This window comes from Microtus pennsylvanicus, chromosome Y (genome assembly GCF_037038515.1).
Source record: "Microtus pennsylvanicus isolate mMicPen1 chromosome Y, mMicPen1.hap1, whole genome shotgun sequence".
Lineage (NCBI taxonomy): Eukaryota > Metazoa > Chordata > Mammalia > Rodentia > Cricetidae > Microtus > Microtus pennsylvanicus.
The window spans coordinates 8,406,927-8,429,982 of NC_134602.1; the positions used below are offsets into that span (position 1 = coordinate 8,406,927).

Here is a 23,056-nt window from a genome sequence, read left to right on the forward strand (position 1 = left end):
GGAAGATAAAACCCAGCCTAAATAAAACCCTAAATCATTTAGGTGGAACATGAGATACTCTTACAACAGTTACAAGAGGTCTAAAATGCCTGGACTGGAACATGAGGGGAACACAATGACATGGAGCTGAGAGTGCATGGGAAAACTGATTGGATCTGGCAAAAATTATGTAACATACCAAGGAAACCACCAGTGGGACAAAACCCTAAGAAATCTGTATGACAACATATCATGTTGAACATAATGAGATTTATAGACAAAGGAAAGATCTTAATTATGTCACTGTCACACAGGTGATGATGAACCAGTTCCATCGTAGAGTGACTCCCTGCTGTGTTTAAGATAACCTGTCAATTCTGTCTAGTCAGTTACAAGGAAATTTGCATTAATTGCACAGATTAACTATCAGCATCATTTACTGCACAATCAAAGGCAAGGCAAAGAAATCATAGACATGTTGTTGAATGCTGATGATGTTATTGGGAGTTTTGATGGGTTTTTTTCTTAAAGGGTGACTCTCATCGGTGACTCTCATGCATGAAGCAGATCCTTTCTCTGTGATGTTTCCTGAATAGCCACTGAGATACCAGCCCATTGAGTTGTGGTCTCTCTCTCTTTTAAAAAGCAACTTCTACCTTCAGCTTGATCTCTTGCTTGAGCTTCCCTTCCTGCTACTAGGCTCCTTTTCTGATCCTGCAGAGGGCTTATGTAAGGTGATGTGGGAGTGTCATATATCAATCTGTTGATTTCATTGGCTAAGCAATAACGGAACTGCCTCGGCCCATTTCATTGGTTAGAAGATAGGTGGGAGGAGTAGACAGAACAGAATGCCAGGAGGAAGAGGAAGTGAGGTCAGACTCCGCAGCTCTGCTCTCCGGAGCAGACGCAGGAGAGACGCCATGCTACCTGCTCCAGGGAAGACGCACGCTATGAAGCTCCAACCCAGGATGGACTTAGGCTAGAATCTTCCCGGTATGCGCACCTAGGGGCGCTACACAGATGATTAGAAATGGGCCAGAGCAGTGTTTAAAAGAATACCGTGTCCGTGTAATTATTTGGGGCATAAGCTAGCCGAGCCAGGCGGCTGGGAATTTGGGGACGCAACCCTGCCGCCGTCCATATTACTACAAATGGCGCCCAACGTGGGGCTCGAACCCACGACCCTGGGATTAAGAGTCCCATGCTCTACCGACTGAGCTAGCCGGGCCAGGCGGCTGGGGATTTGGGGACGCAACCCTGCCGCCGTCCATATTACTACAAATGACGCCCAGACGTGTGGCTAACTGAGTCCACAGAAAGCCTGAGAAAGCTTAGAAAAGAATAGAGTAAAGCATGTTTCTTACGGCAATTTCTTGGGTCTGCTCTACTTGCTAGAGGCAAGCAAGCACCTCATCTAAGAGAGGCTTCCTGACTCAGCTTCAGCTGCAAAGCCTGCAGCTCATTAAGAGGTCCTGCCACGAAACACTTAAACAGTGTTGACGAAAAGCTGAACGCATGTTTTTCGGTTTTCAGCCATAGCAGGAAAAAAGCTGCGCTGTTTAAAAATGCCGGCTTTCTGGGCCATCCTGCCAGGGCAAACTCTGACTGTTTGAGGCAGGAGGGCCAGCTACCGAGAGAGGATTTGAGTGTTGTCTGTTGTAGCTTGCTGGCTGGCAGGGACCTTGAACCGCCATAGAGGTGTGGCTATAAACATGGCTGCAGCCTGTATAACTGCCATGAGGCTGGAAAGCTAAGGAATGGACTGGATCTAGCTGGCAAAGCCATGCCTTTAGTCCTACTGAGATTGCTTGGCAAATTAAAGACTCACGTGGTCAGAAAAAAAGAGATATACAGTTAAAGAGAGATTCAAAGACAGAGAAAATTTCTGAGTGGTTTAAAGTGTGTTAAAATATATGCAAGCTGAAAGTTGAAGTTCTTAAAGCAAAAAAGAAAAAAAAAGGAAGAGAGTTGTTGTGTGTACACACCTTTAATCCCAACACTTGGGAGGCAGAGGGAGATAGACCTCTGTGACTTCAAGGTGTGGTAGCACACGCCTTTAATCCCAGTGCCTAGAAGGCAGAGACAAACAGATCTCTGTGAGTTCAAGGTGTAGTAGCAAACACCTTTAATCCCAATGCCTGGGAGGCAGAGACAGGCGGATCTCTGAGAGTTCAAAGACAGCCTGGTCTACAGATGTGCGCTCAAAAAGCAAAAAGTTAACGTAGGAATGTCACAGCTTAGATTCTTAAGCGCCTAGTGATTTAAAGGCGCAAATCAAAAGTGCTCCTGGATAGTAAAAAATTGCAGATTCACAATAGGACAGATTCAGACCACTAAACGAGTCACACTGTTGGATGAATGTACGTAGGCTTGGGAGAGAGAAGAAAAAGAATATAGAGAATAAAGTTAATGGTTTTAAAAAAAAAAGATAAAGTCTTTAAAGAGACAGAATAAAGTAAAGTGATAGAGTAAAAATAAGCCGCGTAAAGATGAAAAATTCACAGAGAGTCTGGATTCTTTGTATTATTGTGTTTTCTTTAAAATTTTTGACTGTGAAGGAGCTAAGTACAGAGAGACATTTCATTATATGGGCTGCCCAGTGGAACCAGAACGGATATCATGAGGGTATGATATCAGAATTTGGGTCTAAGGATATGATGCTTTGGAGAGAGTCTTCTTTTGTTTTCACAGAGGACCAGACCCTTTGGATTTCTTCTATCCCGATTTGGTATGATAGACCACGACCTCCTGAAATGTTCCTGTGAACGCCCTCAAAAAATTACGTCACTCAACTGCCAACTGAGATAAACCTGGCAGACAGGTTACACCCTAAATGATCTGATTAACAGCGCCCCCATTCAGCAGGAAGCAGTTTGGAGAGAAAAAACTGCACCCATGTTCCCAAATATAGTTTATAAATGTTCTTTTACATTTAAAGGGGGATATGATATAGACATGAATAATTTGCATTAGTATAGATTTTGCTTTATTGATAGAGATTTACGGTTAATTTTGTTATATGTATGAATGTTTCTGATGTAATTTTTACTTGATAACTGTTTTGTTATATGTAATTTTGCTATGTTAAGGTTAAAGCCTTCCTTTTTTTGTTTAAACAGAAAAAGTGGAAGTGATGTGGGAGTGTCATATATCAATCTGTTGATTTCATTGGCTAAGCAATAAAGGAACTGCCTCAGCCCATTTCATTGTTTAGAAGATAGGTGGGAGGAGTAGACAGAACAGAATGCCAGGAGGAAGAGGAAGTGAGGTCACACTCCGCAGCTCTGCTCTCCGGAGCAGACACAGGAGAGACGCCATGCTACCTGCTCCAGGGAAGACGCACGCTATGAAGCTCCAACCCAGGATGGACTTAGGCTAGAATCTTCCCGGTAAGCGCACCTAGGGGCGCTACACAGATGATTAGAAATGGGCCAGAGCAGTGTTTAAAAGAATACAGTGTCCGTGTAATTATTTGGGGCATAAGCTAGCCGAGCCAGGCGGCTGGGGATTTGGGGACGCAACCCTGCCACCGTCCATATTACTACAGTAAGGGATTGTGATCTCTAAGTTTTTCCCCTTTCAAGAACTAATCATTCTATTAATCACAATTCTAAACTGCTGTGGGAGTTTGTTTGTGACTTATGCCTTCACATGTGATACAAGCGACCTGTGTGTATAGGGTCTTCTCTCTGTTCATGTGGGGAAGGCATGGCAGCAGGAGTAGATGGCTGCTCATTCTCTGTAAGGAAATCAGTAAACAGTGGGGACCAAGTACAAGGATGTCCTGAAATATTAAGTCTTGTCCTTTCAAGGCCCCATAGCCTCCAGCTAGTTTCAGGGTCAAGACAATCTCCAAACCCCACCGAGCATGAAGTGTTTAGAACTAGAAGCCTGTGTGTGCCATATCACATAAATTCATCGTGAGTACACCAATCTGTTTTTTTTTTTTTTAATGCTACATTATTTTGTCCCATCGGAACGATCTATATTACCAATAAACCAAATTTGCTGCATCTTTGGTGTCCTAGAATTGCTTTAAATTGTTGCTGGGACAGTCTTACAAACCTTCCTGTGCTGTTATGAGACCTTAAGGGGACAGCACTTATTTCAGAAATCAAAGGCAGTTGGGTTCAATCCTATGGTTAGCTGTTAGCTAGACACTGGAAGGATGGATTTGACTAAGAAGGGGAGACAGCATACATGGAGGCAGGTAACCTTTCCTTTGCAAAATAACCCATTTTGAGGCCTTACTTCAGGCTCTTCTCTTCTCCTAATCTTGGTTTTTTTATTAGTTTAGGATAAGAATTAAAACTCCATTTACAGTATCTGTGAACCTGAATGAGTTAAGTATGTGTGACCAATTTGATGTCTGCCTGTCTGTCAACAGGGCCAGAGTTCAGGGGCATCTGATGCATAGCACAGGAATGTCAGCCATCCATCTCTGGTCCACCTAACTCTACAGCATTAGAGTTGTCATGGTTGCTCATCTGATCTTCCTCATATGATCTCCATCCACAGAGATGTCAGAAAAATCCTCCCCTGAGAGTGCAAGTTCTTTACAAATGAAAGATTATACAACAGAAGAAACATGGGAGATTTATATGGGCAAGCTGTTGAAAGGATAAAGTGACAGAAGAAGTTTATTGATTAATTAAAGAAAGAATCCGCTTCAGCTGATAGGTTAGAACATAGGTAGGTGGAGTAAACAAAATAGAATGCCGGGAGGAAGAGGTAGTGAGCTCAGAGAAGCCATGCTCCCCTCTCCCCGGCAGATGCCATAGCTCTGCTCTCTGAGGCAGATGTCGATGCAGCCCGCCACCATGTCAGACATGCTGAATTTTTCCTGGTAAGTGCACCTCGTTATACTACACTGATTATTAGAAATGGGTTAAAATGCTGAATCTAATGGGCCAGCAGTGTTTAAAAGAATACAGTGTTTGTGTATTTATTTCAGGCATAACCTTCATGCGGCCATGGTGCTGGGGACACAGCCTCGCTGCTCAAATAACTACAGAATGGCTTGCAGCCTTGTGGACAACTGAATCCAATGAAAGCCTGAGAAAGCTTGGGAAAGAGTAAAGCATGTTTTCTTGGTAGCAGCGATTTCTCGGTCTGCTCTGCTTGCTAGAAGAAAGCAAGGGCTCTCATCTAAAAGAGGCTTGCTGACTCAGCTTCAGCTGCAAAACCCTGCAGCCCTTAAGAGGTCCTGCAACAAAACATTTAAATGGTGTTGATAAAAGCCAACTGAATGCTTGTATGTTTTCAACAGTAGCAGGAAAAAAAACTGTGTTGTTTTAAAATTCCGGCTTTCTGGGCCATCCTGCCTGGGCAAACTCTGACTGTTTGAGGAAGGAGGCCCAGCTACAGAAAGAGGGCTTGAGTGTTGTCTGTTGCAGTCTCTGAAGCAAGGACCTTGAAACACTGTAGACTTGTGGCACTGAATGAGGCTCTGTTCGGTACCTCAGCCACAAGCTAAGGAATGGGTTACATCTGGCCAGCAAAGCCACGGCTTTAGTCCTACTGAGATTGCTTGGTAAATGAAAGACTCATGTGGTCAGAAAAACAGAGAGAGATATAGAGTAAAGAGAGATTCAAAGACAAAGAAAATTTTTAAATGATTTACAGTGTGTTAAAAATATGTGCAGGCTAAAATTTGAAGTTCTTAAAGTTAAAAAAAGGAAGAGAGTTGTTGGGTGTGGTAGTACACACCTGTAAACCCAACACATGGGAGGCAGAGGGAGATTGACCTCTGTACCTTCAAGGTGAGGTAGCACACGCCTTTAATCCCAGTGCCTTGAAGGCAGAGACAAACAGATCTTTGTGAGTTCAATGTGTAGTAGCATACACCTTTAATCACAATGCCTGAAAGGCAGAGAGAGGCAGATCTCTGAGACTTCAAGGACAGACAGGTATACAGAGTTATTCCAGGTCAAAGATTCAGAGAACCTGTCTCAAAAGGCAAAAAATAAAAAAGAATATAAACAAAAGAGGTTAAACTGAAGCGCACAAAGATGGAAAATTCACAGCGAATTTTGATATTGTATGCTATTATGCTCTTTTTGAATCATGTGAATTTTGAGGCAGTAGCAATGGCTGCTAAAAGATGTTTCTTTATAAAAGCTGCTGAAATAATCCAACATAGATATTTTGAAAATGCCTTGACTTTGAAATTTGGATCTAAGGACATGATGCTTTGGAAAGGAGTTTCTATTTTGTTTTCACAGAGGGTGATAGTCTGTGGATGCCTCTATACTAATATGGTAGGATGGACCACGCCCTACTTAAAAGTTGCTGTGAACACCTTTAAAAAATTGCTTCGCTCAACTGCCAACTGAGATAAATCAATAATGATGCCACCATTCAGCAGGAAGCATTTTGGAGAGAAAAAACTGCACCCACGTTCTCAAATATGGCTTATAAATGTTCTTTTATATTTAAAGTGGGATGTGATATAGATATGAATATTTGCATTAGTATAGATTTTGCTTTACTGATAGAGATTTTACGTCAATTTTGTTATATGTATATGCATTTTTGATCTTAATTAAGGTATTGTGATTGTGTAGTTCATTTAAAAATATAATGTATATAGGTTATTAATGGATAATCATTAATAATAGTCAAGTTTGTAGTCATGTTAGTTAGATTTTCTAGCTACATATATATATATATATATATATATATATATATATATATATATATATTTCAGTTAGATAGGCATTATTCATATCTCTCGAGACTACAAAATAGGGTATTTAATGTTTTAGCACCTTAGGGTTTTTCAGGACAGTAGGACACTCTACTCTTGGCAGCACATATCTACTTCAGGAAGAAGATGGGCATCACAGAGGATCCTTATGGAGTTTGATAGCCATTTGGGGAAGAAACTGTTCTTGCCTGGGTTGTTGCATAAACTGTACACAGAAAACACTCAGAGAGAGGACTACTGAACTTGCCTAAAGGTGAGATGATCTTTTCGTATTCCTGATTCAGGAAAGGGTCAGCAAAACATTCTTCAAGACAAGCAGATAGTGACTGCCTTTGAAATTTCCTGCTTCATGGAAATGTCTGCTGGAAACTATGGGCCTGTAGGCTGAGGATGGTAACACCAACGGTACAGAGGAACTTTGGGTGACTGTCCAGGCAGTGAGATGTCTCTGTCATTTCTAGAGTTTGAAAATGGCTTACTTTTTGTTTGCTTAGGTAATACTGTATTATTCTGGAGTCTCTGATGGAGTTGAAGAAGAGAGAGATAGTTATAGTTTTCCATTGTTATGATAAAAGATAAAATAGATATAAATATTGTAACTGTAATTCTTGCTTGATAACTGTTTTGTTATATGTAATTTTGCTATGTGAAAGTTAAAGATTCCGTTCTTGTTTAAACAGAAATAGGAGTAATGATGGAGTATAGGTCATTGGTTAATTAAATAAAGAAAGTGTTTGGCCTGAAAGGTTAGAACATAGGTGGGTGGAACAAACATAAGAGAATGCTGGGAGGAATAGGAATTGAGCTTAGAGATGCCATGCACCTCTCCCATGGGCAGAAATGGTAGCTCTGCACTCTGAGGCAGATGGCGATACAGCCAGCCACCAGGTCAGACATGCTAAATCTTTCCTCTAAGCGCACCTCGTGCTGCAACATACATTATTAGACATGGGTTAAGAGGCTGAAAATAATGGGGCAGGCAGTGTTGAAATGAATAGTTTTGTGTTGTTATTTCGGATCATAACCTTACAAGGCGGCCCCATGGGGATGCAGCCCTGCTGCTCAAATTTCTACAATCAAGGGGGAAATGGAAGAAGGGAAGAAAGAAGAGATAGAGACAAGGAAGAATGGATGAATTCAATCATTCATTGGAAAAATGAGTGAACCAATGAATGAGGAGACCTAGTAGGAAAAAATGTGCTGCATTCCCTCAGAGAGACAGGTCAAATTAAGGATTGACAAGGTTTTCCACTAAGGAGGAGGCTTATTCCATTTTACCTTCTTTGTGCTCCAGGCCCACCCACAAGAGTGATGATGAGGACAGGGAGAAGAAGAGGAGAGGGTGTACCAGAATTCCCTGGTACAATTTCTCACCCAAATTGTAGCCAAATCACCTGACCTGGGACAGCTGATCTACATGCTGGACCCTAACTCCCAGTTTGACAACCCTAACATTTTAACCAAGTTTGTGAAGATGAAGGAACCAAAAATAGCCCAGTTACAGGACGGCAGGTTCCTTACAGGATGGGAGTCAGACATCAGTACCATACTGGTATTTGGCGGTTTGATGGGTGTGTGGGGTCTTTGCCAGACTCCACCTGGCATCATGGATTCCCTACTTTACTGATATTATGGAGTTCTGTGCATTCATCATATGTGTGCATGTCACACACTAGTGGGCATCATATGTACATGTTTATCCTGTGTGTGGGTGAGTGTGTTCATGAGTTTTATAGCCCAAGTCCTACAGAACATGATCAATGAAAGGGAACACTGTTTTCCAGATATGGCAGGGCAATTATTTAAATGAACTGACAAGGGTTGTATGGCATGGATAAGACCTATGAGAGTTCAAGGCATACCGAATCCAGGCATTACAAAGTAGGTGGCAGACAGAATTCTGGCAAAACTAAGTAGGTAGCTTGTTGTCCAACTTACTGGAGAAGAGCAACTGAGCGGAGACACTTTTCACTAAGCAACATGCTCTAGTGGAGATCAAACATCCTTTGACTTACAGCCAGTACGAATTAAACCATTCATCAAATGAAACCTAATTTTCTCTGATTTTGAGTATACATTTGTGTCCCTTCCTGATTAATCTACTCTTTATCCTCTTAAGTCCCAATACCTCACGCTGATATCAGTCACATCTTTCCTTTTGACATGGTTTTCCCTCAAGCTTCATACCGCCCCGAGATCATACAACTTTTTGTCCCCTCTCCACTGCTTCCTTGACAGCCATCTTGTCTTTTACCACACCACGCATCCCCAGTCCTTTACTCTCCAAGGGGAAAAGACCATAAATCCTGCTTTGTTTTAAGGCATGTATTTCTGTGATGCCCCATCCACCAAACACAATCCATCATTGACCAAATAACACAACATGTTAACAAATTTTTATTCTTTGAGAAAGAATAATCCATTGGAAAAGATACCAGGATTCATAGAAGACCTGAGGTATCTCTGAAAACACACATTCCCAAGGAGAGAATTAAGTCTGCCCCTCAAAATTTGAGAATTTCACTTTAACAGATCTTCACCAAATCATAGACATAGATATGGAAGTCATTATCAAACTTGATGAAATACACAGAAGGTTTGTTGGGAACTTGGCAAATAATTTTACCTATCTCTTGGTTTCCATCTTTTTTGTTGTACTGCACTATTTTGCCCTCCAAGGAATCCCTGCCTAATTCCAAAGTTACCTCTACTGGAGGACATTCGGGCGTGATGTGGAGGTTGCCTTCAATGGAATCATCATGATGGTGGTAAAGGTACAGGACCGGATCATTCTCGTTGACAATGTAGAAACAGGTCGTTATGGTCTGCACCTCACCTGGGACCACGCCACTCCACTCTTCCTTAGAGCCTGGCATGATGTGGAGGTTGCCTTCCAGGTAGTCATCCAGGAGGTGGTAAATGTACAAGACCGGATCTTTCTTGTAAGTAATATAAAACCAGGTCTTCATGATTGGCACCTCTTCTAGGACCATCCCGTTCCAGTCATTCTTAGAGCCATTTGTGCCCATGAATGTATGTTTCACTGCTCTGCCAACTATGGTGTTTGAGAGATGAGTGTCTGTCACCTGAGGAAATGGCACATTATTAGGCAGGATCTTCAGGTTTAAAATCCTTTCATCACTATGAAGCTCCAAGCCATAGACACAATCAATCCCATCATATTTCAACAAATAGAGAGAGGGATATGTTGGCAGTTGATCTAGAATGATGGCTTTCCAATGGGTGACTGGTACATTGGCTTCCTTCCAGCCATGAGAAATTCTGCGGCCAACAATATTCTCCAGGGCCTCAAAAGGCTTACTAAGTTTTTGCTTCTGGAGCGATGGCCCATTCTTCTTCTGGAGAGGTGGCATGCAACTCATACTAAGAGGCATCTTCATCATGGCGGGAGACTTTCTGAGATAGGCCACAGCACTCCTGTTCCACTGTCTCTTGGCTCTGTTTCTGTGCTTGGGCTTCATAGCTGCCAATCTCTGCATAGGATGAACTCTTCAGATTAAATCAGACACAAAGTGGTTTCCTCCACCATAAGTGCCTGCAAGGATAAGAAGGTGAGGATGTGAGGTCAAGGCTCTTTTTAGGAATAACTTTGGAGCAGGTGAAAAAGGCAGGGCTGAATGGATTTGGATACCTAAATGTAATATATTCTTAAGAAATTAATAGGAAAAGTATCAAACTCTTGTCTACAGCTCAGTATATGTGTATCAGAGACATATTCCTGCTGCAAAATGCAATTGACCTCTACTGAGAAACCTACTTCCTGACTTACTATATCAATGAGAGAGGAAGCTATGCCTATACCTAAAGTGAGAAAGAAATATCTGAACAGATGGCAAAGAATTCAAAGAACAGCCACTCCTCTCCTTACCACTCAAGCTACTGGTTAGTTGGCTGATCTATAACCACCTGCCCAGGTCATGGCACTCCAGTCCACTGGCTCTCTCTATTGTGTCTCTTGATCCAGATCCAGGTTGATTACATAAAGATATTCTGTATCTTCATTAGAGAAGTGAGTACTGTGAGTCAAACTGCCAAAAGAAAGAAACATTAATCTGTGCAACAGCACCTATTAGAAATAATTATCTTTAAAAACACATATGGACAAAGAGGATCTTTGCCATTTAAGTGGACTGAGGAATTGGACATTTTTAGCAAAGATAGACTGGGGAGAATACCTGACATTAACCATCCCCCAGCTATCAAATATAGGAGCTGTTAACGACATAAATTTTGGACCCAGAGCAGAATTGAAAGAAACCTTTCTTTGACTACAGAGGTCCTAGTTGCTTCCTAAACATATTTACCAAAAGAAAATATCTTGGCTCTCTAGATTCCAACTTCTGGAAATTCGGTTGAACAGTTGTGGAGCCCAAGAGCTGAACTGACCTCCTCAGCCACCGTGAAGATAGTAAGCCCACCTTCACAGAAGACCAGTGCTTCATGTGGAACAGAGTTGCCACCCCCAACCAAAGCTTTGTGACATCATCAAGGCCCTACTTATGTCATAAAACTCCTCCTAGCCAGGTTTCTTCCCTACTAACCCCCAGAAATATTCAGCATACAGGTCCTAAAATGCTGCTCATACAGCCCCATGAAGACCCAAAATAAAAACCCCAATCTTCTTCCCAATTACTTGAGTCATATTTTCCAAGTAACTCAACCTTTTTATGTGTTTTTTTTTTTTTCTATAAAATAATTTTTGGTCTGAGTCAACAACTCACATGAATGTTTTTTTTTCCTAGCTCCAATGTCCTCATTGGTTATTTTCTATTGATTTTTCCATTACTTCATAATAATAATTATCAAACTTTCCACTTCTCTTCCTCCTCCCACATTCTTCTTGCTCGGCAAATAAACCTCTCCACTCAAACACCAGTCCAAATAGAGGGCAGGGTACTTAGAGCTGTGGGAAGTCCAAGCCCACCCTTCATCCATCCAGATTTAGCAAGGTATGCATCCACAAAAAATATGATCACAAAAAGCCAGTGTATGATATGCAGACAATTGCAAGTGCCATTATCTTTGGCTACTCCGTCTGCCCCAATTGTCAGCCACATTCAGAGCTTCCAGATTGATCCCATGTTCTTTCATTCCCAGGTCACTGGATTAGTTGAAATCCCCTTAGTTCAGGCACAGTGTCTCATAGTGTGGACCAAGCCCTTATATTCCTGACATCCTTGCTCTTTTCCTCCATCCATCTGCTCTTCCACTGGAGCTTGGAAGCTCCATCTAGTTTTCTGATTTTGACCCTGACTTGATCTCCATCATTTGCCAAACAAAAGTTCCATGGTGGTTTTCAAGATAGTCAGTCATCAGTCTGACTATGTGACAAGGCACACATAGTTCCTAGGGACATGTCACAGTGCGGTCAACTTCTCCTCCCTGCTTAAGTACCTAGAGAGGGTCACCCTATGGCCTTCTGAGAACCACTCGAGAGATATCGATCTTGACATCCCCAGAATGGCCCCATAAATTGAGATATCATCAGTGTATGTGCACTAACTTGTGTGTGTTTGTGTGTGTGTATTTTAATCACAATAACAGATGGATTGTAATATTGAAGTTTCTTCTCATCTTGCGAAGAATATTTGCTACAGAAACACTCTCACAGTAATAGTGAGAGTGTAAACTATCTAAGAAAGGAGAAATAACTGGAGGAATCCCCCAGGAGTTAGGCTCAGTGTCCCAGGAATTACGCCCAAGGAAAGTCAATGAACTCAGTGATGGAAGATAAAACCCAGCCTAAATAAAACCCTAAATCATTTAGGTGGAACATGAGATACTCTTACAACAGTTACAAGAGGTCTAAAATGCCTGGACTGGAACATAAGGGGAACAAAATGACGTGGAGCTGAGAGTGCATGGCAAAACTGATTGGATCTGGCAAAAATTATGTAAGCATACCAAGGAAACCACCAGTGGGACAAAACACTAACAAACCTGTATGACAACATATCATGTTGAACATAATGAGATTTATAGACAAAGGAAAGATCTTAATTATGTCACTGTCACACAGGTGATGATGAACCAGTTCCATCGTAGAGTGACTCCCTGCTGTGTTTAAGATAACTTGTCAATTCTGTCTAGTCAGTTACAAGGAAATTTGCATTAATTGCACAGATTAACTATCAGCATCATTTACTGCACAATCAAAGGCAAGGCAAAGAAATCATAGACATGTTGTTGAATGCTGATAATGTTATTGGGAGTTTTGATGGGTTTTTTTCTTAAAGGGAAATCATCGGTGACTCTCATGCATGAAGCAGATCCTTTCTCTGTGATGTTTCCTGAATAGCCACTGAGATACCAGCCCATTGAGTTGTGGTCTCTCTCTCTTTTAAAAAGCAACTTCTACCTTCAGCTTGATCTCTTGCTTGAGCTTCCCTTCCGGCTACTAGACTCCTTTTCTGATCCTGCAGAGGTCTTTTGTAAGGGATTGTGATCTCTAAGTTTTTCCCCTTTCAAGAACTAATCATTCTATTAATCACAATTCTAAACTGCTGTGGTAGTTTTTTTGTGACTTATGCCTTCACATGTGATACAAGCGACCTGTGTGTATAGGGTCTTCTCTCTGTTCATGTGGGGAAGGCATGGCAGCAGGAGTAGATGGCTACTCATTCTCTGTAAGGAAATCAGTAAACAGTGGGGACCAAGTACAAGGATGTCCTGAAATATTAAGTCTTGTCCTTTCAAGGCCCCAAAGCCTCCAGCTAGGTTCAGGGTCACGACAATCTCCAAAACCCACCGAGCATGAAGTATTCAGAACCAGAAGCCTGTGTTTGCCATATCACATAAATTCATAGTGAGTACACCAATCTGTTTAATTCTAAATTATTTTGTCCCATCAGAACGATCTCTATTACCAATTAACCAAATTTGCTGCATCTTTGGTGTCCTAGAATTGCTTTAAATTGTTGCTGGGACAGTCTTACAAACCTTCCTGTGCTGTTATGAGACCTTAAGGGGACATCACTTATTTCAGAAATCAAAGGCAGTTGGGTTCAATCCTGTGGTTAGCTGTTAGCTAGACACTGGAAGGATGGATTTGACTAAGAAAGGGAGACAGCATACATGGAGGCAGGTAACCTTTCCTTTGCAAAATGACCCATTTTGAGGCCTTACTTCAGGCTCTTCTCTTCTCCTAATCTTGGTTTTTTTATTAGTTTAGGAGAAGAATTAAAACTCCATTTACAGTATCTGTGAACCTGAATGAGTTAAGTATGTGTGACCAACTTGATGTCTGCCTGTCTGTCAACAGGGCCAGAGTTCAGGGGCATCTGATGCATAGCACAGGAATGTCAGCCATCAATCTCTGATCCACCTAACTCTACAGCATTAGAGTTGTCATGGTTGCTCATCTGATCTTCCTCATATGATCTCCATCCACAGAGATGTCAGAAAAATCCTCCCCTGAGAGTGCAAGTTCTTTACAAATGAAAGATTATACAACAGAAGACACATGGGAGATTTATATGGGCAAGCTGTTGAAAGGATAAAGTGTCAGAAGAAGTTTATTGATTAATTAAAGAAAGAATCCGCTTCAGCTGATAGGTTAGAATATAGGTAGGTGGAGTAAACAAAATAGAATGCCGGGAGGAAGAGGTAGTGAGCTCAGAGAAGCTATGCTCCCCTCTCCCCGGCAGATGCCATAGCTCTGCTCTCTGAGGAAGATGTCGATGCAGCCAGCCACCATGTGACATGCTGAATTTTTCATGGTAAGTGCACCTCGTTATACTACACTGATTATTAGAAATGGGTTAAAATGCTGAATCTAATGGGCCAGAAGTTTTTAAAAGAATACAGTTTTTGTGTATTTATTTCAGGCATAACCTTCATGCGGCCATGGTGCTAGGGACACAGTCTCGCTGCTCAAATAACTACAAAATGGCTTGCAGCCTTGTGGACAACTGAATCCACTGAAAGCCTGAGAAAGCATGGGAAAGAATAAAGCATGTTTTCTTGGTAGCAGCGATTTCTCGGTCTGCTCTGCTTGCTAGAAGAAAGCAAGGGCTCTCATCTAAAAGAGGCTTGCTGACTCAGCTTCAGCTGCAAAACCCTGGAGCCCTTAAGAGGTCCTGCCACAAAACATTTAAATGGTGTTGATAAAAGCCAACTGAATTCTTATATGTTTTCAGCAGTAGCAGGAAAAAAAACTGTGTTGTTTTAAAATGCCGGCATTCTGTGTCATCCTGCCTGGCAAACTCTGACTGTTTGAGGAAGGAGGGCCAGCTACAGAAAGAGGGCTTGAGTGTGGTCTGTTGCAGCCTCTTTGATGGCAAGGACCTTGAAACACTGTAGACTTGTGGCACTGAATGCGGCTCTGTTCGGTACCTCAGCCACAAGGTTGGAATGGCAGAAAGCTAAGGAATGGGCTACATCTGGTCAGCAAAGCCACGGCTTTAGTCCTACTGAGATTGCTTGGTAAATGAAAGACTCATGTGGTCAGAAAAACAGAGAGAGAAATAGAGTAAAGAAAGATTCAAAGACAAAGAAAATTTTTAAATGATTTACAGTGTGTTAAAAATATGTGCAGGCTAAAATTTGAAGTTCTTAAAGTTAAAAAAAGGAAGAGAGTTGTTGGGTGTGGTAGTACACACCTGTAAACCCAACACATGGGAGGCAGAGGGAGATTGACCTCTGTACCTTCAAGGTGAGGTAGCACACGCCTTTAATCCCAGTGCCTTGAAGGCAGAGACAAACAGATCTTTGTGAGTTCAATGTGTAGTAGCATACACCTTTAATCCCAATGCCTGAAAGGCAGAGAGAGGCAGATCTCTGAGACTTCAAGGACAGACAGGTATACAGAGTTATTCCAGGTCAAAGATTCAGAGAACATGTCTCAAAAGGCAAAAAATAAAAAGGAAAAGTAAACAAAATAGAGGTTAAGTTGAAGCGCACAAAGATGGAAAATTCACAGCGAATTTTGATATTGTATGCTATTATGCTCTTTTTGAATCATTTGAATTTTGAGGCAGTAGCAATAGCTGCTAAAAGATGTTTCTTTATAAAAGCTGCTGAAATAATCCAACATAGATATTTTGAAAATGCCTTGACTTTGAAATTTGGATCTAAGGACATGATGCTTTGGAAAGGAGTTTCTATTTTGTTTTCACAGAGGGTGATAGTCTGTGGATGCCTCTATCCTAATATGGTAGGATGGACCAAGCCCTACTTAAAAGTTGCTGGGAACACCTTTAAAAAATTGCTTCGCTCAACTGCCAACTGAGATAAATCAATAATGATGCCACCATTCAGCAGGAAGCATTTTGGAGAGAAAAAACTGCACCCACGTTCCCAAATATGGCTTATAAACGTTCTTTTACATTTAAAGTGGGATGTGATATAGATATGAATATTTGCATTAGTATAGATTTTGCTTTACTGATAGAGATTTTAGGTCAATTTTGTTATATGTATATGCATTTTTGATCTTAATTAAGGTATTGTGATTGTGTTGTTCATTTAAAAATATAATGTATATAGGTTATTAATGGATAATCATTAATAATAGTCAAGTTTGTAGTCATGTTAGTTAGATTTTCTAGCTACATAGATATATATATTTCAGTTAGATAGGCATTATTCATATCTCTCTAGACTACAAAATAGGGTATTTAATGTTTTAGTACCTTAGGGTTTTTCATGACAGTGAGACACTCTACTCTTGGCAGCACATATCTACTTCAGGAAGAAGATGGGCATCAAAAAGGATCCTTATGGAGTTTGATAGCCATTTGGGGAAGAAACTGCTCTTGCCTGGATTGTTGCATAAACTGTACACAGAAAACACTCAGAGAGAGGACTACTAAACTTGCCTAAAGGTGAGATGATCTTTTCGTGTTCCTGATTCAGGAAAGTGTCAGCAAAACATTCTTCAAGACAAGCAGATAGTGACTGCCTTTGAAATTTCCTGCTTCATGGAAATGTCTGCTGGAAACTATGGGCCTGTAGGTTGAGGATGGTAACACCAACGGTACAGAGGAACTTTGGGTGACTGTCCAGGCAGCGAGATGTCTCTGTCATTTCTAGAGTTTGAAAATGGCTTACTTTTTGTTTGCTTAGGTAATACTGTATTATTCTGGAGTCTCTGATGGAGTTGAAGAATAGATAGATAGCTATAGTTTTCCATTGTTATGATAAAAGAAAATAGATATAAATATTGTAACTGTAATTCTTGCTTGATAACTGTTTTGTTATATGTGATTTTGCTATGTTAAAGTTAAAGATTCCGTTCTTGTTTAAACAGAAATAGGAGTAATGATGGAGTATAGGTCATTGGTTAATTAAATAAAGAAACTGTTTGGCCTGAAAGGTTAGAACATAGGTGGGTGGAATAAACATAAGAGAATGCTGGGAGGAATAGGAATTGAGCTTAGAGATGCCATGCACCTCTCCCATGGGCAGAAATGGTAGCTCTGCACTCTGAGGCAGATGGCGATACAGCCAGCCACCAGGTCAGACATGCTAAATCTTTCCTTCTAAGCGCACCTCGTGCTGCAACATACATTATTAGACATGGGTTAAGAGGCTGAAAATAATGGGGCAGGCAGTGTTGAAATGAATAGTTTTGTGTTGTTATTTCGGAGCATAACCTTACAAAGCAGCCCCATGGGGATGCAGCCCTGCAGCTCAAATTTCTACAATCAAGGGGGACATGGAAGAAGGGAAGAAAGAAGAGAGAGAGACAAGGAAGAATGGATGAATTCAATCATTCATTGGAAAAATGAGTGAACCAATGAATGAGGAGACCTAGTAGGAAAAAATGTGCTGCATTCCCTCAGAGAGTCAGGTCAAATTAAGGATTGACAAGGTTTTCCACTAAGGAGGAGGCTTATTCCATTTTACCTTCTTTTTTCTCCAGGCCCACCCACAAGAGTGATGATGAGGACAGGGAGAAGAAGAGGAGAGGGTGTACCAGAATTCCCTGGTACAATTTCTCACCCAAATTGTAGCCAAATCACCTGACCTGGGACAGCTGATCTACATGCTGGACCCTAACTCCCAGTTTGACAACTCTAACATTTTAACCAAGTTTGTGAAGATGAAGGAACCAAAAATAGCCCAGTTACAGGATGGCAGGTTCCTTACAGGATGGGAGTCAGACATCAGTACCATACTGGTATTTGGCGGTTTGATGGGTGTGTGGGGTCTTTGCCAGACTCCACCTAGCATCATGGATTCTCTACTTTACTGATATTATGGAGTTTGTTGCATTCATCATATGTGTGCATGTCACACACTAGTGGGCATCATATGTACATGTTTATCCTGTGTGTGGGTGAGTGTGTTCATGAGTTTTATAGCCCAAGTACAACAGAACATGATCAATGAAAGGGAACACTGTTTTCAAGATATGGCAGTGCAATTATTTAAATTAACTGACAAGGGTTGGATGGCATGGATAAGACCTATGAGAGTTCAAGGCATACCGAATCAAGGCATGACAAAGTAGGTGGCAGACAGAATTCTGGCAAAACTAAGTAGGTAGCTTGATGTCCAACTTACTGGAGAAGAGCAACTGAGCGGAGACACTTTTCACTAAGCAACATGCTCTAGTGGAGATCAAACATCCTTTGACTTACAGCCAGTACGAATTAAACCATTCATCAAATGAAACCTAATTTTCTCTGATTTTGAGTATACATTTGTGTCCCTTCCTGATTAATCTACTCTTTATCCTCTTAAGTCCCAATACCTCACGCTGATAGCGGTCACATCTTTCCATTTGACATGGTTTTCCCTCAAGCTTCATACCGCCCCGAGATCATACAACTTTTTGTCCCCTCTCCACTGCTTCCTTGACAGCCATCTTGTCTTTTACCACACCACGCATCCCCAGTCCTTTACTCTCCAAGGGGAAAAGACCATAAATCCTGCTTTGTTTTAAGGCATGTATTTCTGTGATGCCCCATCCACCAAACACAATCCATCATTGACCAAATAACACAACATGTTAACAAATTTTTATTCTTTGAGAAAGAATAATCCATTGGAAAAGATACCAGGATTCATAGAAGACCTGAGGTATCTCTGAAAACACACATTCCCAAGGAGAGAATTAAGTCTGCCCCTCAAAATTTGAGAATTTCACTTTAACAGATCTTCACCAAATCATAGACATAGATATGGAAGTCATTATCAAACTTGATGAAATACACAGAAGGTTTGTTGGGAACTTGGCAAATAATTTTACCTATCTCTTGGTTTCCATCTTTTTTGTTGTACTGCACTCTTTTGCCCTCCAAGGAATCCCTGCCTAATTCCAAAGTCACCTCTCCTGGAGGACATTCAGGCGTGATGTGGAGGTTGCCTTCAATGGAATCATCATGAGGGTGGTAAAGGTACAGGAACGGATCATTCTCGTTGACAATGTAGAAACAGGTCGTTATGGTCTGCACCTCATCTGGGACCACGCCACTCCACTCTTCCTTAGAGCCTGGCATGATGTGGAGGTTGCCTTCCAGGTAGTCATCCAGGAGGTGGTAAATGTACAAGACCGGATCTTTCTTGTAGGTAATATAAAACCAGGTCTTCATGATTGGCACCTCTTCTAGGACCATCCCGTTCCAGTCATTCTTAGAGCCATTTGTGCCCATGAATGTATGTTTCACTGCTCTGCCAACTATGGTGTTTGAGAGATGAGTGTCTGTCACCTGAGGAAATGTCACATTATTAGGCAGGATCTTCAGGTTTAAAATCCTTTCATCACTATGAAGCTCCAAGCCATAGACACAATCAATCCCATCATATTTCAACAAATAGAGAGAGGGATATGTTGGCAGTTGATCTAGAATGATGGCTTTCCAATGGGTGACTGGTTCATTGGCTTCCTTCCGGCCATGAGAAATTCTGCGGCCAACAATATTCTCCAGGGCCTCAAAAGGCTTACTAAGTTTTTGCTTCTGGAGCGATGGCCCATTCTTCTTCTGGAGATGTGGCATGCAACTCATACTAAGAGGCATCTTCATCATGGCGGGAGACTTTCTGAGATAGGCCACAGCACTCCTGTTCCTCTGTCTCTTGGCTCTGTTTCTGTGCTTGGGCTTCATAGCTGCCAATCTCTGCATAGGAAGAACTCTTCAGTTTAAATCAGACACAAAGTGGTTTCCTCCACCATAAGTGCCTGCAAGGATAAGAAGGTGAGCATGTGAGGTCAAGGCTCTTTTTAGGAATAACTTTGGAGCAGGTGAAAAAGGCAGGGCTGAATAGATTTGGATACCTAAATGTAATATGTTCTTAAGAAATTAATAGGAAAATTATCAAACTCTTGTCTACAGCTCAGTATATGTGTATCAGAGACATATTCCTGCTGCAAAATGCAATTGACCTCTACTGAGAAACCTACTTCCTGACTTACTATATCAATGAGAGAGGAAGCTATGCCTATACCTAAAGTGAGAAAGAAATATCTGAACAGATGTCAAAGAATTCAAAGAACAGCCACTCCTCTCCTTACCACTCAAGCTACTGGTTAGTTGGCTGATCTATAACCACCTGCCCAAGGTCATGGCACTCCAGTCCACTGGCTCTCTCTATTGTGTCTCCTGATCCAGATCCAGGTTGATTACATAAAGATATTCTGTATCTTCATTAGAGAAGTGAGTACTGTGAGTCAAACTGCCAAAAGAAAGAAACATTAATCTGTGCAACAGCACCTATTAGAAATAATTATCTTTTAAAACACATATGGACAAAGAGGATCTTTGCCATTTAAGTGGACTGAGGAATTGGACATTTTTAGCAAAGATAGAGTGGGGAGAATACCCGACATTAACCGTCCCCCAGCTATCAAATATAGGAGCTGTTAACGACATAAATTTTGGACCCAGAGCAGATTTGAAAGAAACCTTTCTTTCACTACAGTGGTCCTAGTTGCTTCCTAAACATATTTACCAAAAGAAAATATCTTGGCTCTCTATATTCCAACTTCTGGAAATTCGGTTGAACAGTTGTGGAGCCCAAGAGCTGAACTGACCTCCTCAGCCACCGTGAAGATAGTAAGCCCACCTTCACAGAAGACTAGTGCTTCATGTGGAACAGAGTTGCCACCCCCAACCAAAGCTTTGTGACATCATCAAGGCTCTACTTATGTCATAAAACTCCTCCTAGCCAGGTTTCTTCCCTACTAACCCCCAGAAATATCCAGCATACAGGTCCTAAAATGCTGCTCATACAGCCCCATGAAGACCCAAAATAAAAACCCCAATCTTCTTCCCAATTACTTGAGTCATATTTTCCAAGTAACTCAACGCCTTTATGTGTTTTTTTTTTCTGTAAAATAATTTTTGGTTTGAGTCAACAACTCACATGAATGTTTTTTTTTCCTAGCTCCAATGTCCTCATTGGTTATTTTCTATTGATTTTTCCATTACTTCATAATAATAATTATCAAACTTTCCACTTCTCTTCCTCCTCCCACATTCTTCTTGCTCTGCAAATAAACCTCTCCACTCAAACACCAGTCCAAATAGAGGGCAGGGTACTTTGAGCTGTGGGAAGTCCAAGCCCCCCTTTATCCATCTAGATTTAGCAAGGTATGCATCCACAAAAAATATGATCACAAAAAGCCAGTGTATGATATGCAGACAATTGCAAGTGCCATTATCTTTGGCTTCTCCATCTGCCCCAATTGTCAGCCACATTCAGAGCTTCCAGTTTGATCCCATGTTCTTTCATTCCCAGGTCACTGGATTAGTTGAAATCCCCTTAGTTCAGGCACAGTGTCTCATAGTGTGGACCAAGCCCTTATATTCCTGACATCCTTGCTCTTTTTCTCCATCCATCTGCTCTTCCACTGGAGCTTGGAAGCTCCATCTAGTTTTCTGATTTTGACCCTGACTTGATCTCCATCATTTGCCAAACAAAAGTTCCATGGTGGTTTTCAAGATAGTCAGTCATCAGTCTGACTATGGGACAAGGCACACATAGTTCCTAGGGACATGTCACAGAGCGGTCAACTTCTCCTCCCTGCTTAAGTACCTAGAGAGGGTCACCCTATGGCCTTCTGAGAACCACTCGAGAGATATCGATCTTGACATCCCCAGAATGGCCCCATTAATTGAGATAACATTAGTGTATGTGCATTAACTTGTGTGTGTTTGTGTGTGTGTATTTAAATCACAATAACAAATGGATTGTAACATTGAAATTTCTTCTCATCTTGAGAAGAATATTTGCTACAGAAACACTCTCACAGTAATAGTGAGAGTGTAAACTATCTAAGAAAGGAGAAATAACTGGAGGAATCCCCCAGGAGTTAGGCTCAGTGTCCCAGGAATTACGCCCAAGGAAAGTCAAGGAACTCAGTGATGGAAGATAAAACCCAGCCTAAATAAAACCCTAAATCATTTAGGTGGAACATGAGATACTCTTACATCAGTTACAAGAGGTCTAAAATGCCTGGACTGGAACATAAGGGGAACACAATGACGTGGAGCTGAGAGTGCATGGCAAAACTGATTGGATCTTGCAAAAATTATGTAAGCTTACCAAGGAAACCACCAGTGGGACAAAACCCTAAGAAATCTGTATGACAACATATCATGTTGAACATAATGAGATTTATAGACAAAGGAAAGATCTTAATTATGTCACTGTCACACAGGTGATGATGAACCAGTTCCATCGTAGAGTGACTCCCTGCTGTGTTTAAGATAACCTGTCAATTCTGTCTAGTCAGTTACAAGGAAATTTGCATTAATTGCACAGATTAACTATCAGCATCATTTACTGCACAATCAAAGGCAAGGCAAAGAAATCATAGACATGTTGTTGAATGCTGATGATGTTATTGGGAGTTTTGATGGGTTTTTTTCTTAAAGGGAAATCATCGGTGACTCTCATGCATGAAGCAGATCCTTTCTCTGTGATGTTTCCTGAATAGCCACTGAGATACCAGCCCATTGAGTTGTGGTCTCTCTCTCTTTTAAAAAGCAACTTCTACCTTCAGCTTGATCCCTTGCTTGAGCTTCCCTTCCGGCTACTAGGCTCCTTTTCTGATCCTGCAGAGGGCTTTTGTAAGGGATTGTGATCTCTAAGTTTTTCCCCTTTCAAGAACTAATCATTCTATTAATCACAATTCTAAACTGCTGTGGGAGTTTGTTTGTGACGTATGCCTTCACATGTGATACAAGCGACCTGTGTGTATAGGGTCTTCTCTCTTTTCATGTGGGGAAGGCATGGCAGCAGGAGTAGATGGCTGCTCATTCTCTGTAAGGAAATCAGTAAACAGTGGGAACCAAGTACAAGGATGTCCTGAAATATTAAGTCTTGTCCTTTCAAGGCCCCAAAGCCTCCAGCTAGTTTCAGGGTCACGACAATCTCCAAAACCCACCGAGCATGAAG

At 41.4% G+C, this 23,056-nt stretch overlaps 1 non-coding gene across 1 annotated transcript; it reads right to left on the minus strand.

Moving 5' to 3' along the window:
* Positions 1-1,134: 1,134 nt before the first annotated feature.
* On the minus strand, positions 1,135-1,207 carry Trnak-cuu (transfer RNA lysine (anticodon CUU)). The gene has a single exon. It is a non-coding gene; the product is annotated as a tRNA-Lys (tRNA).
* Between the last annotated feature and the right edge of the window lie 21,849 nt (positions 1,208-23,056).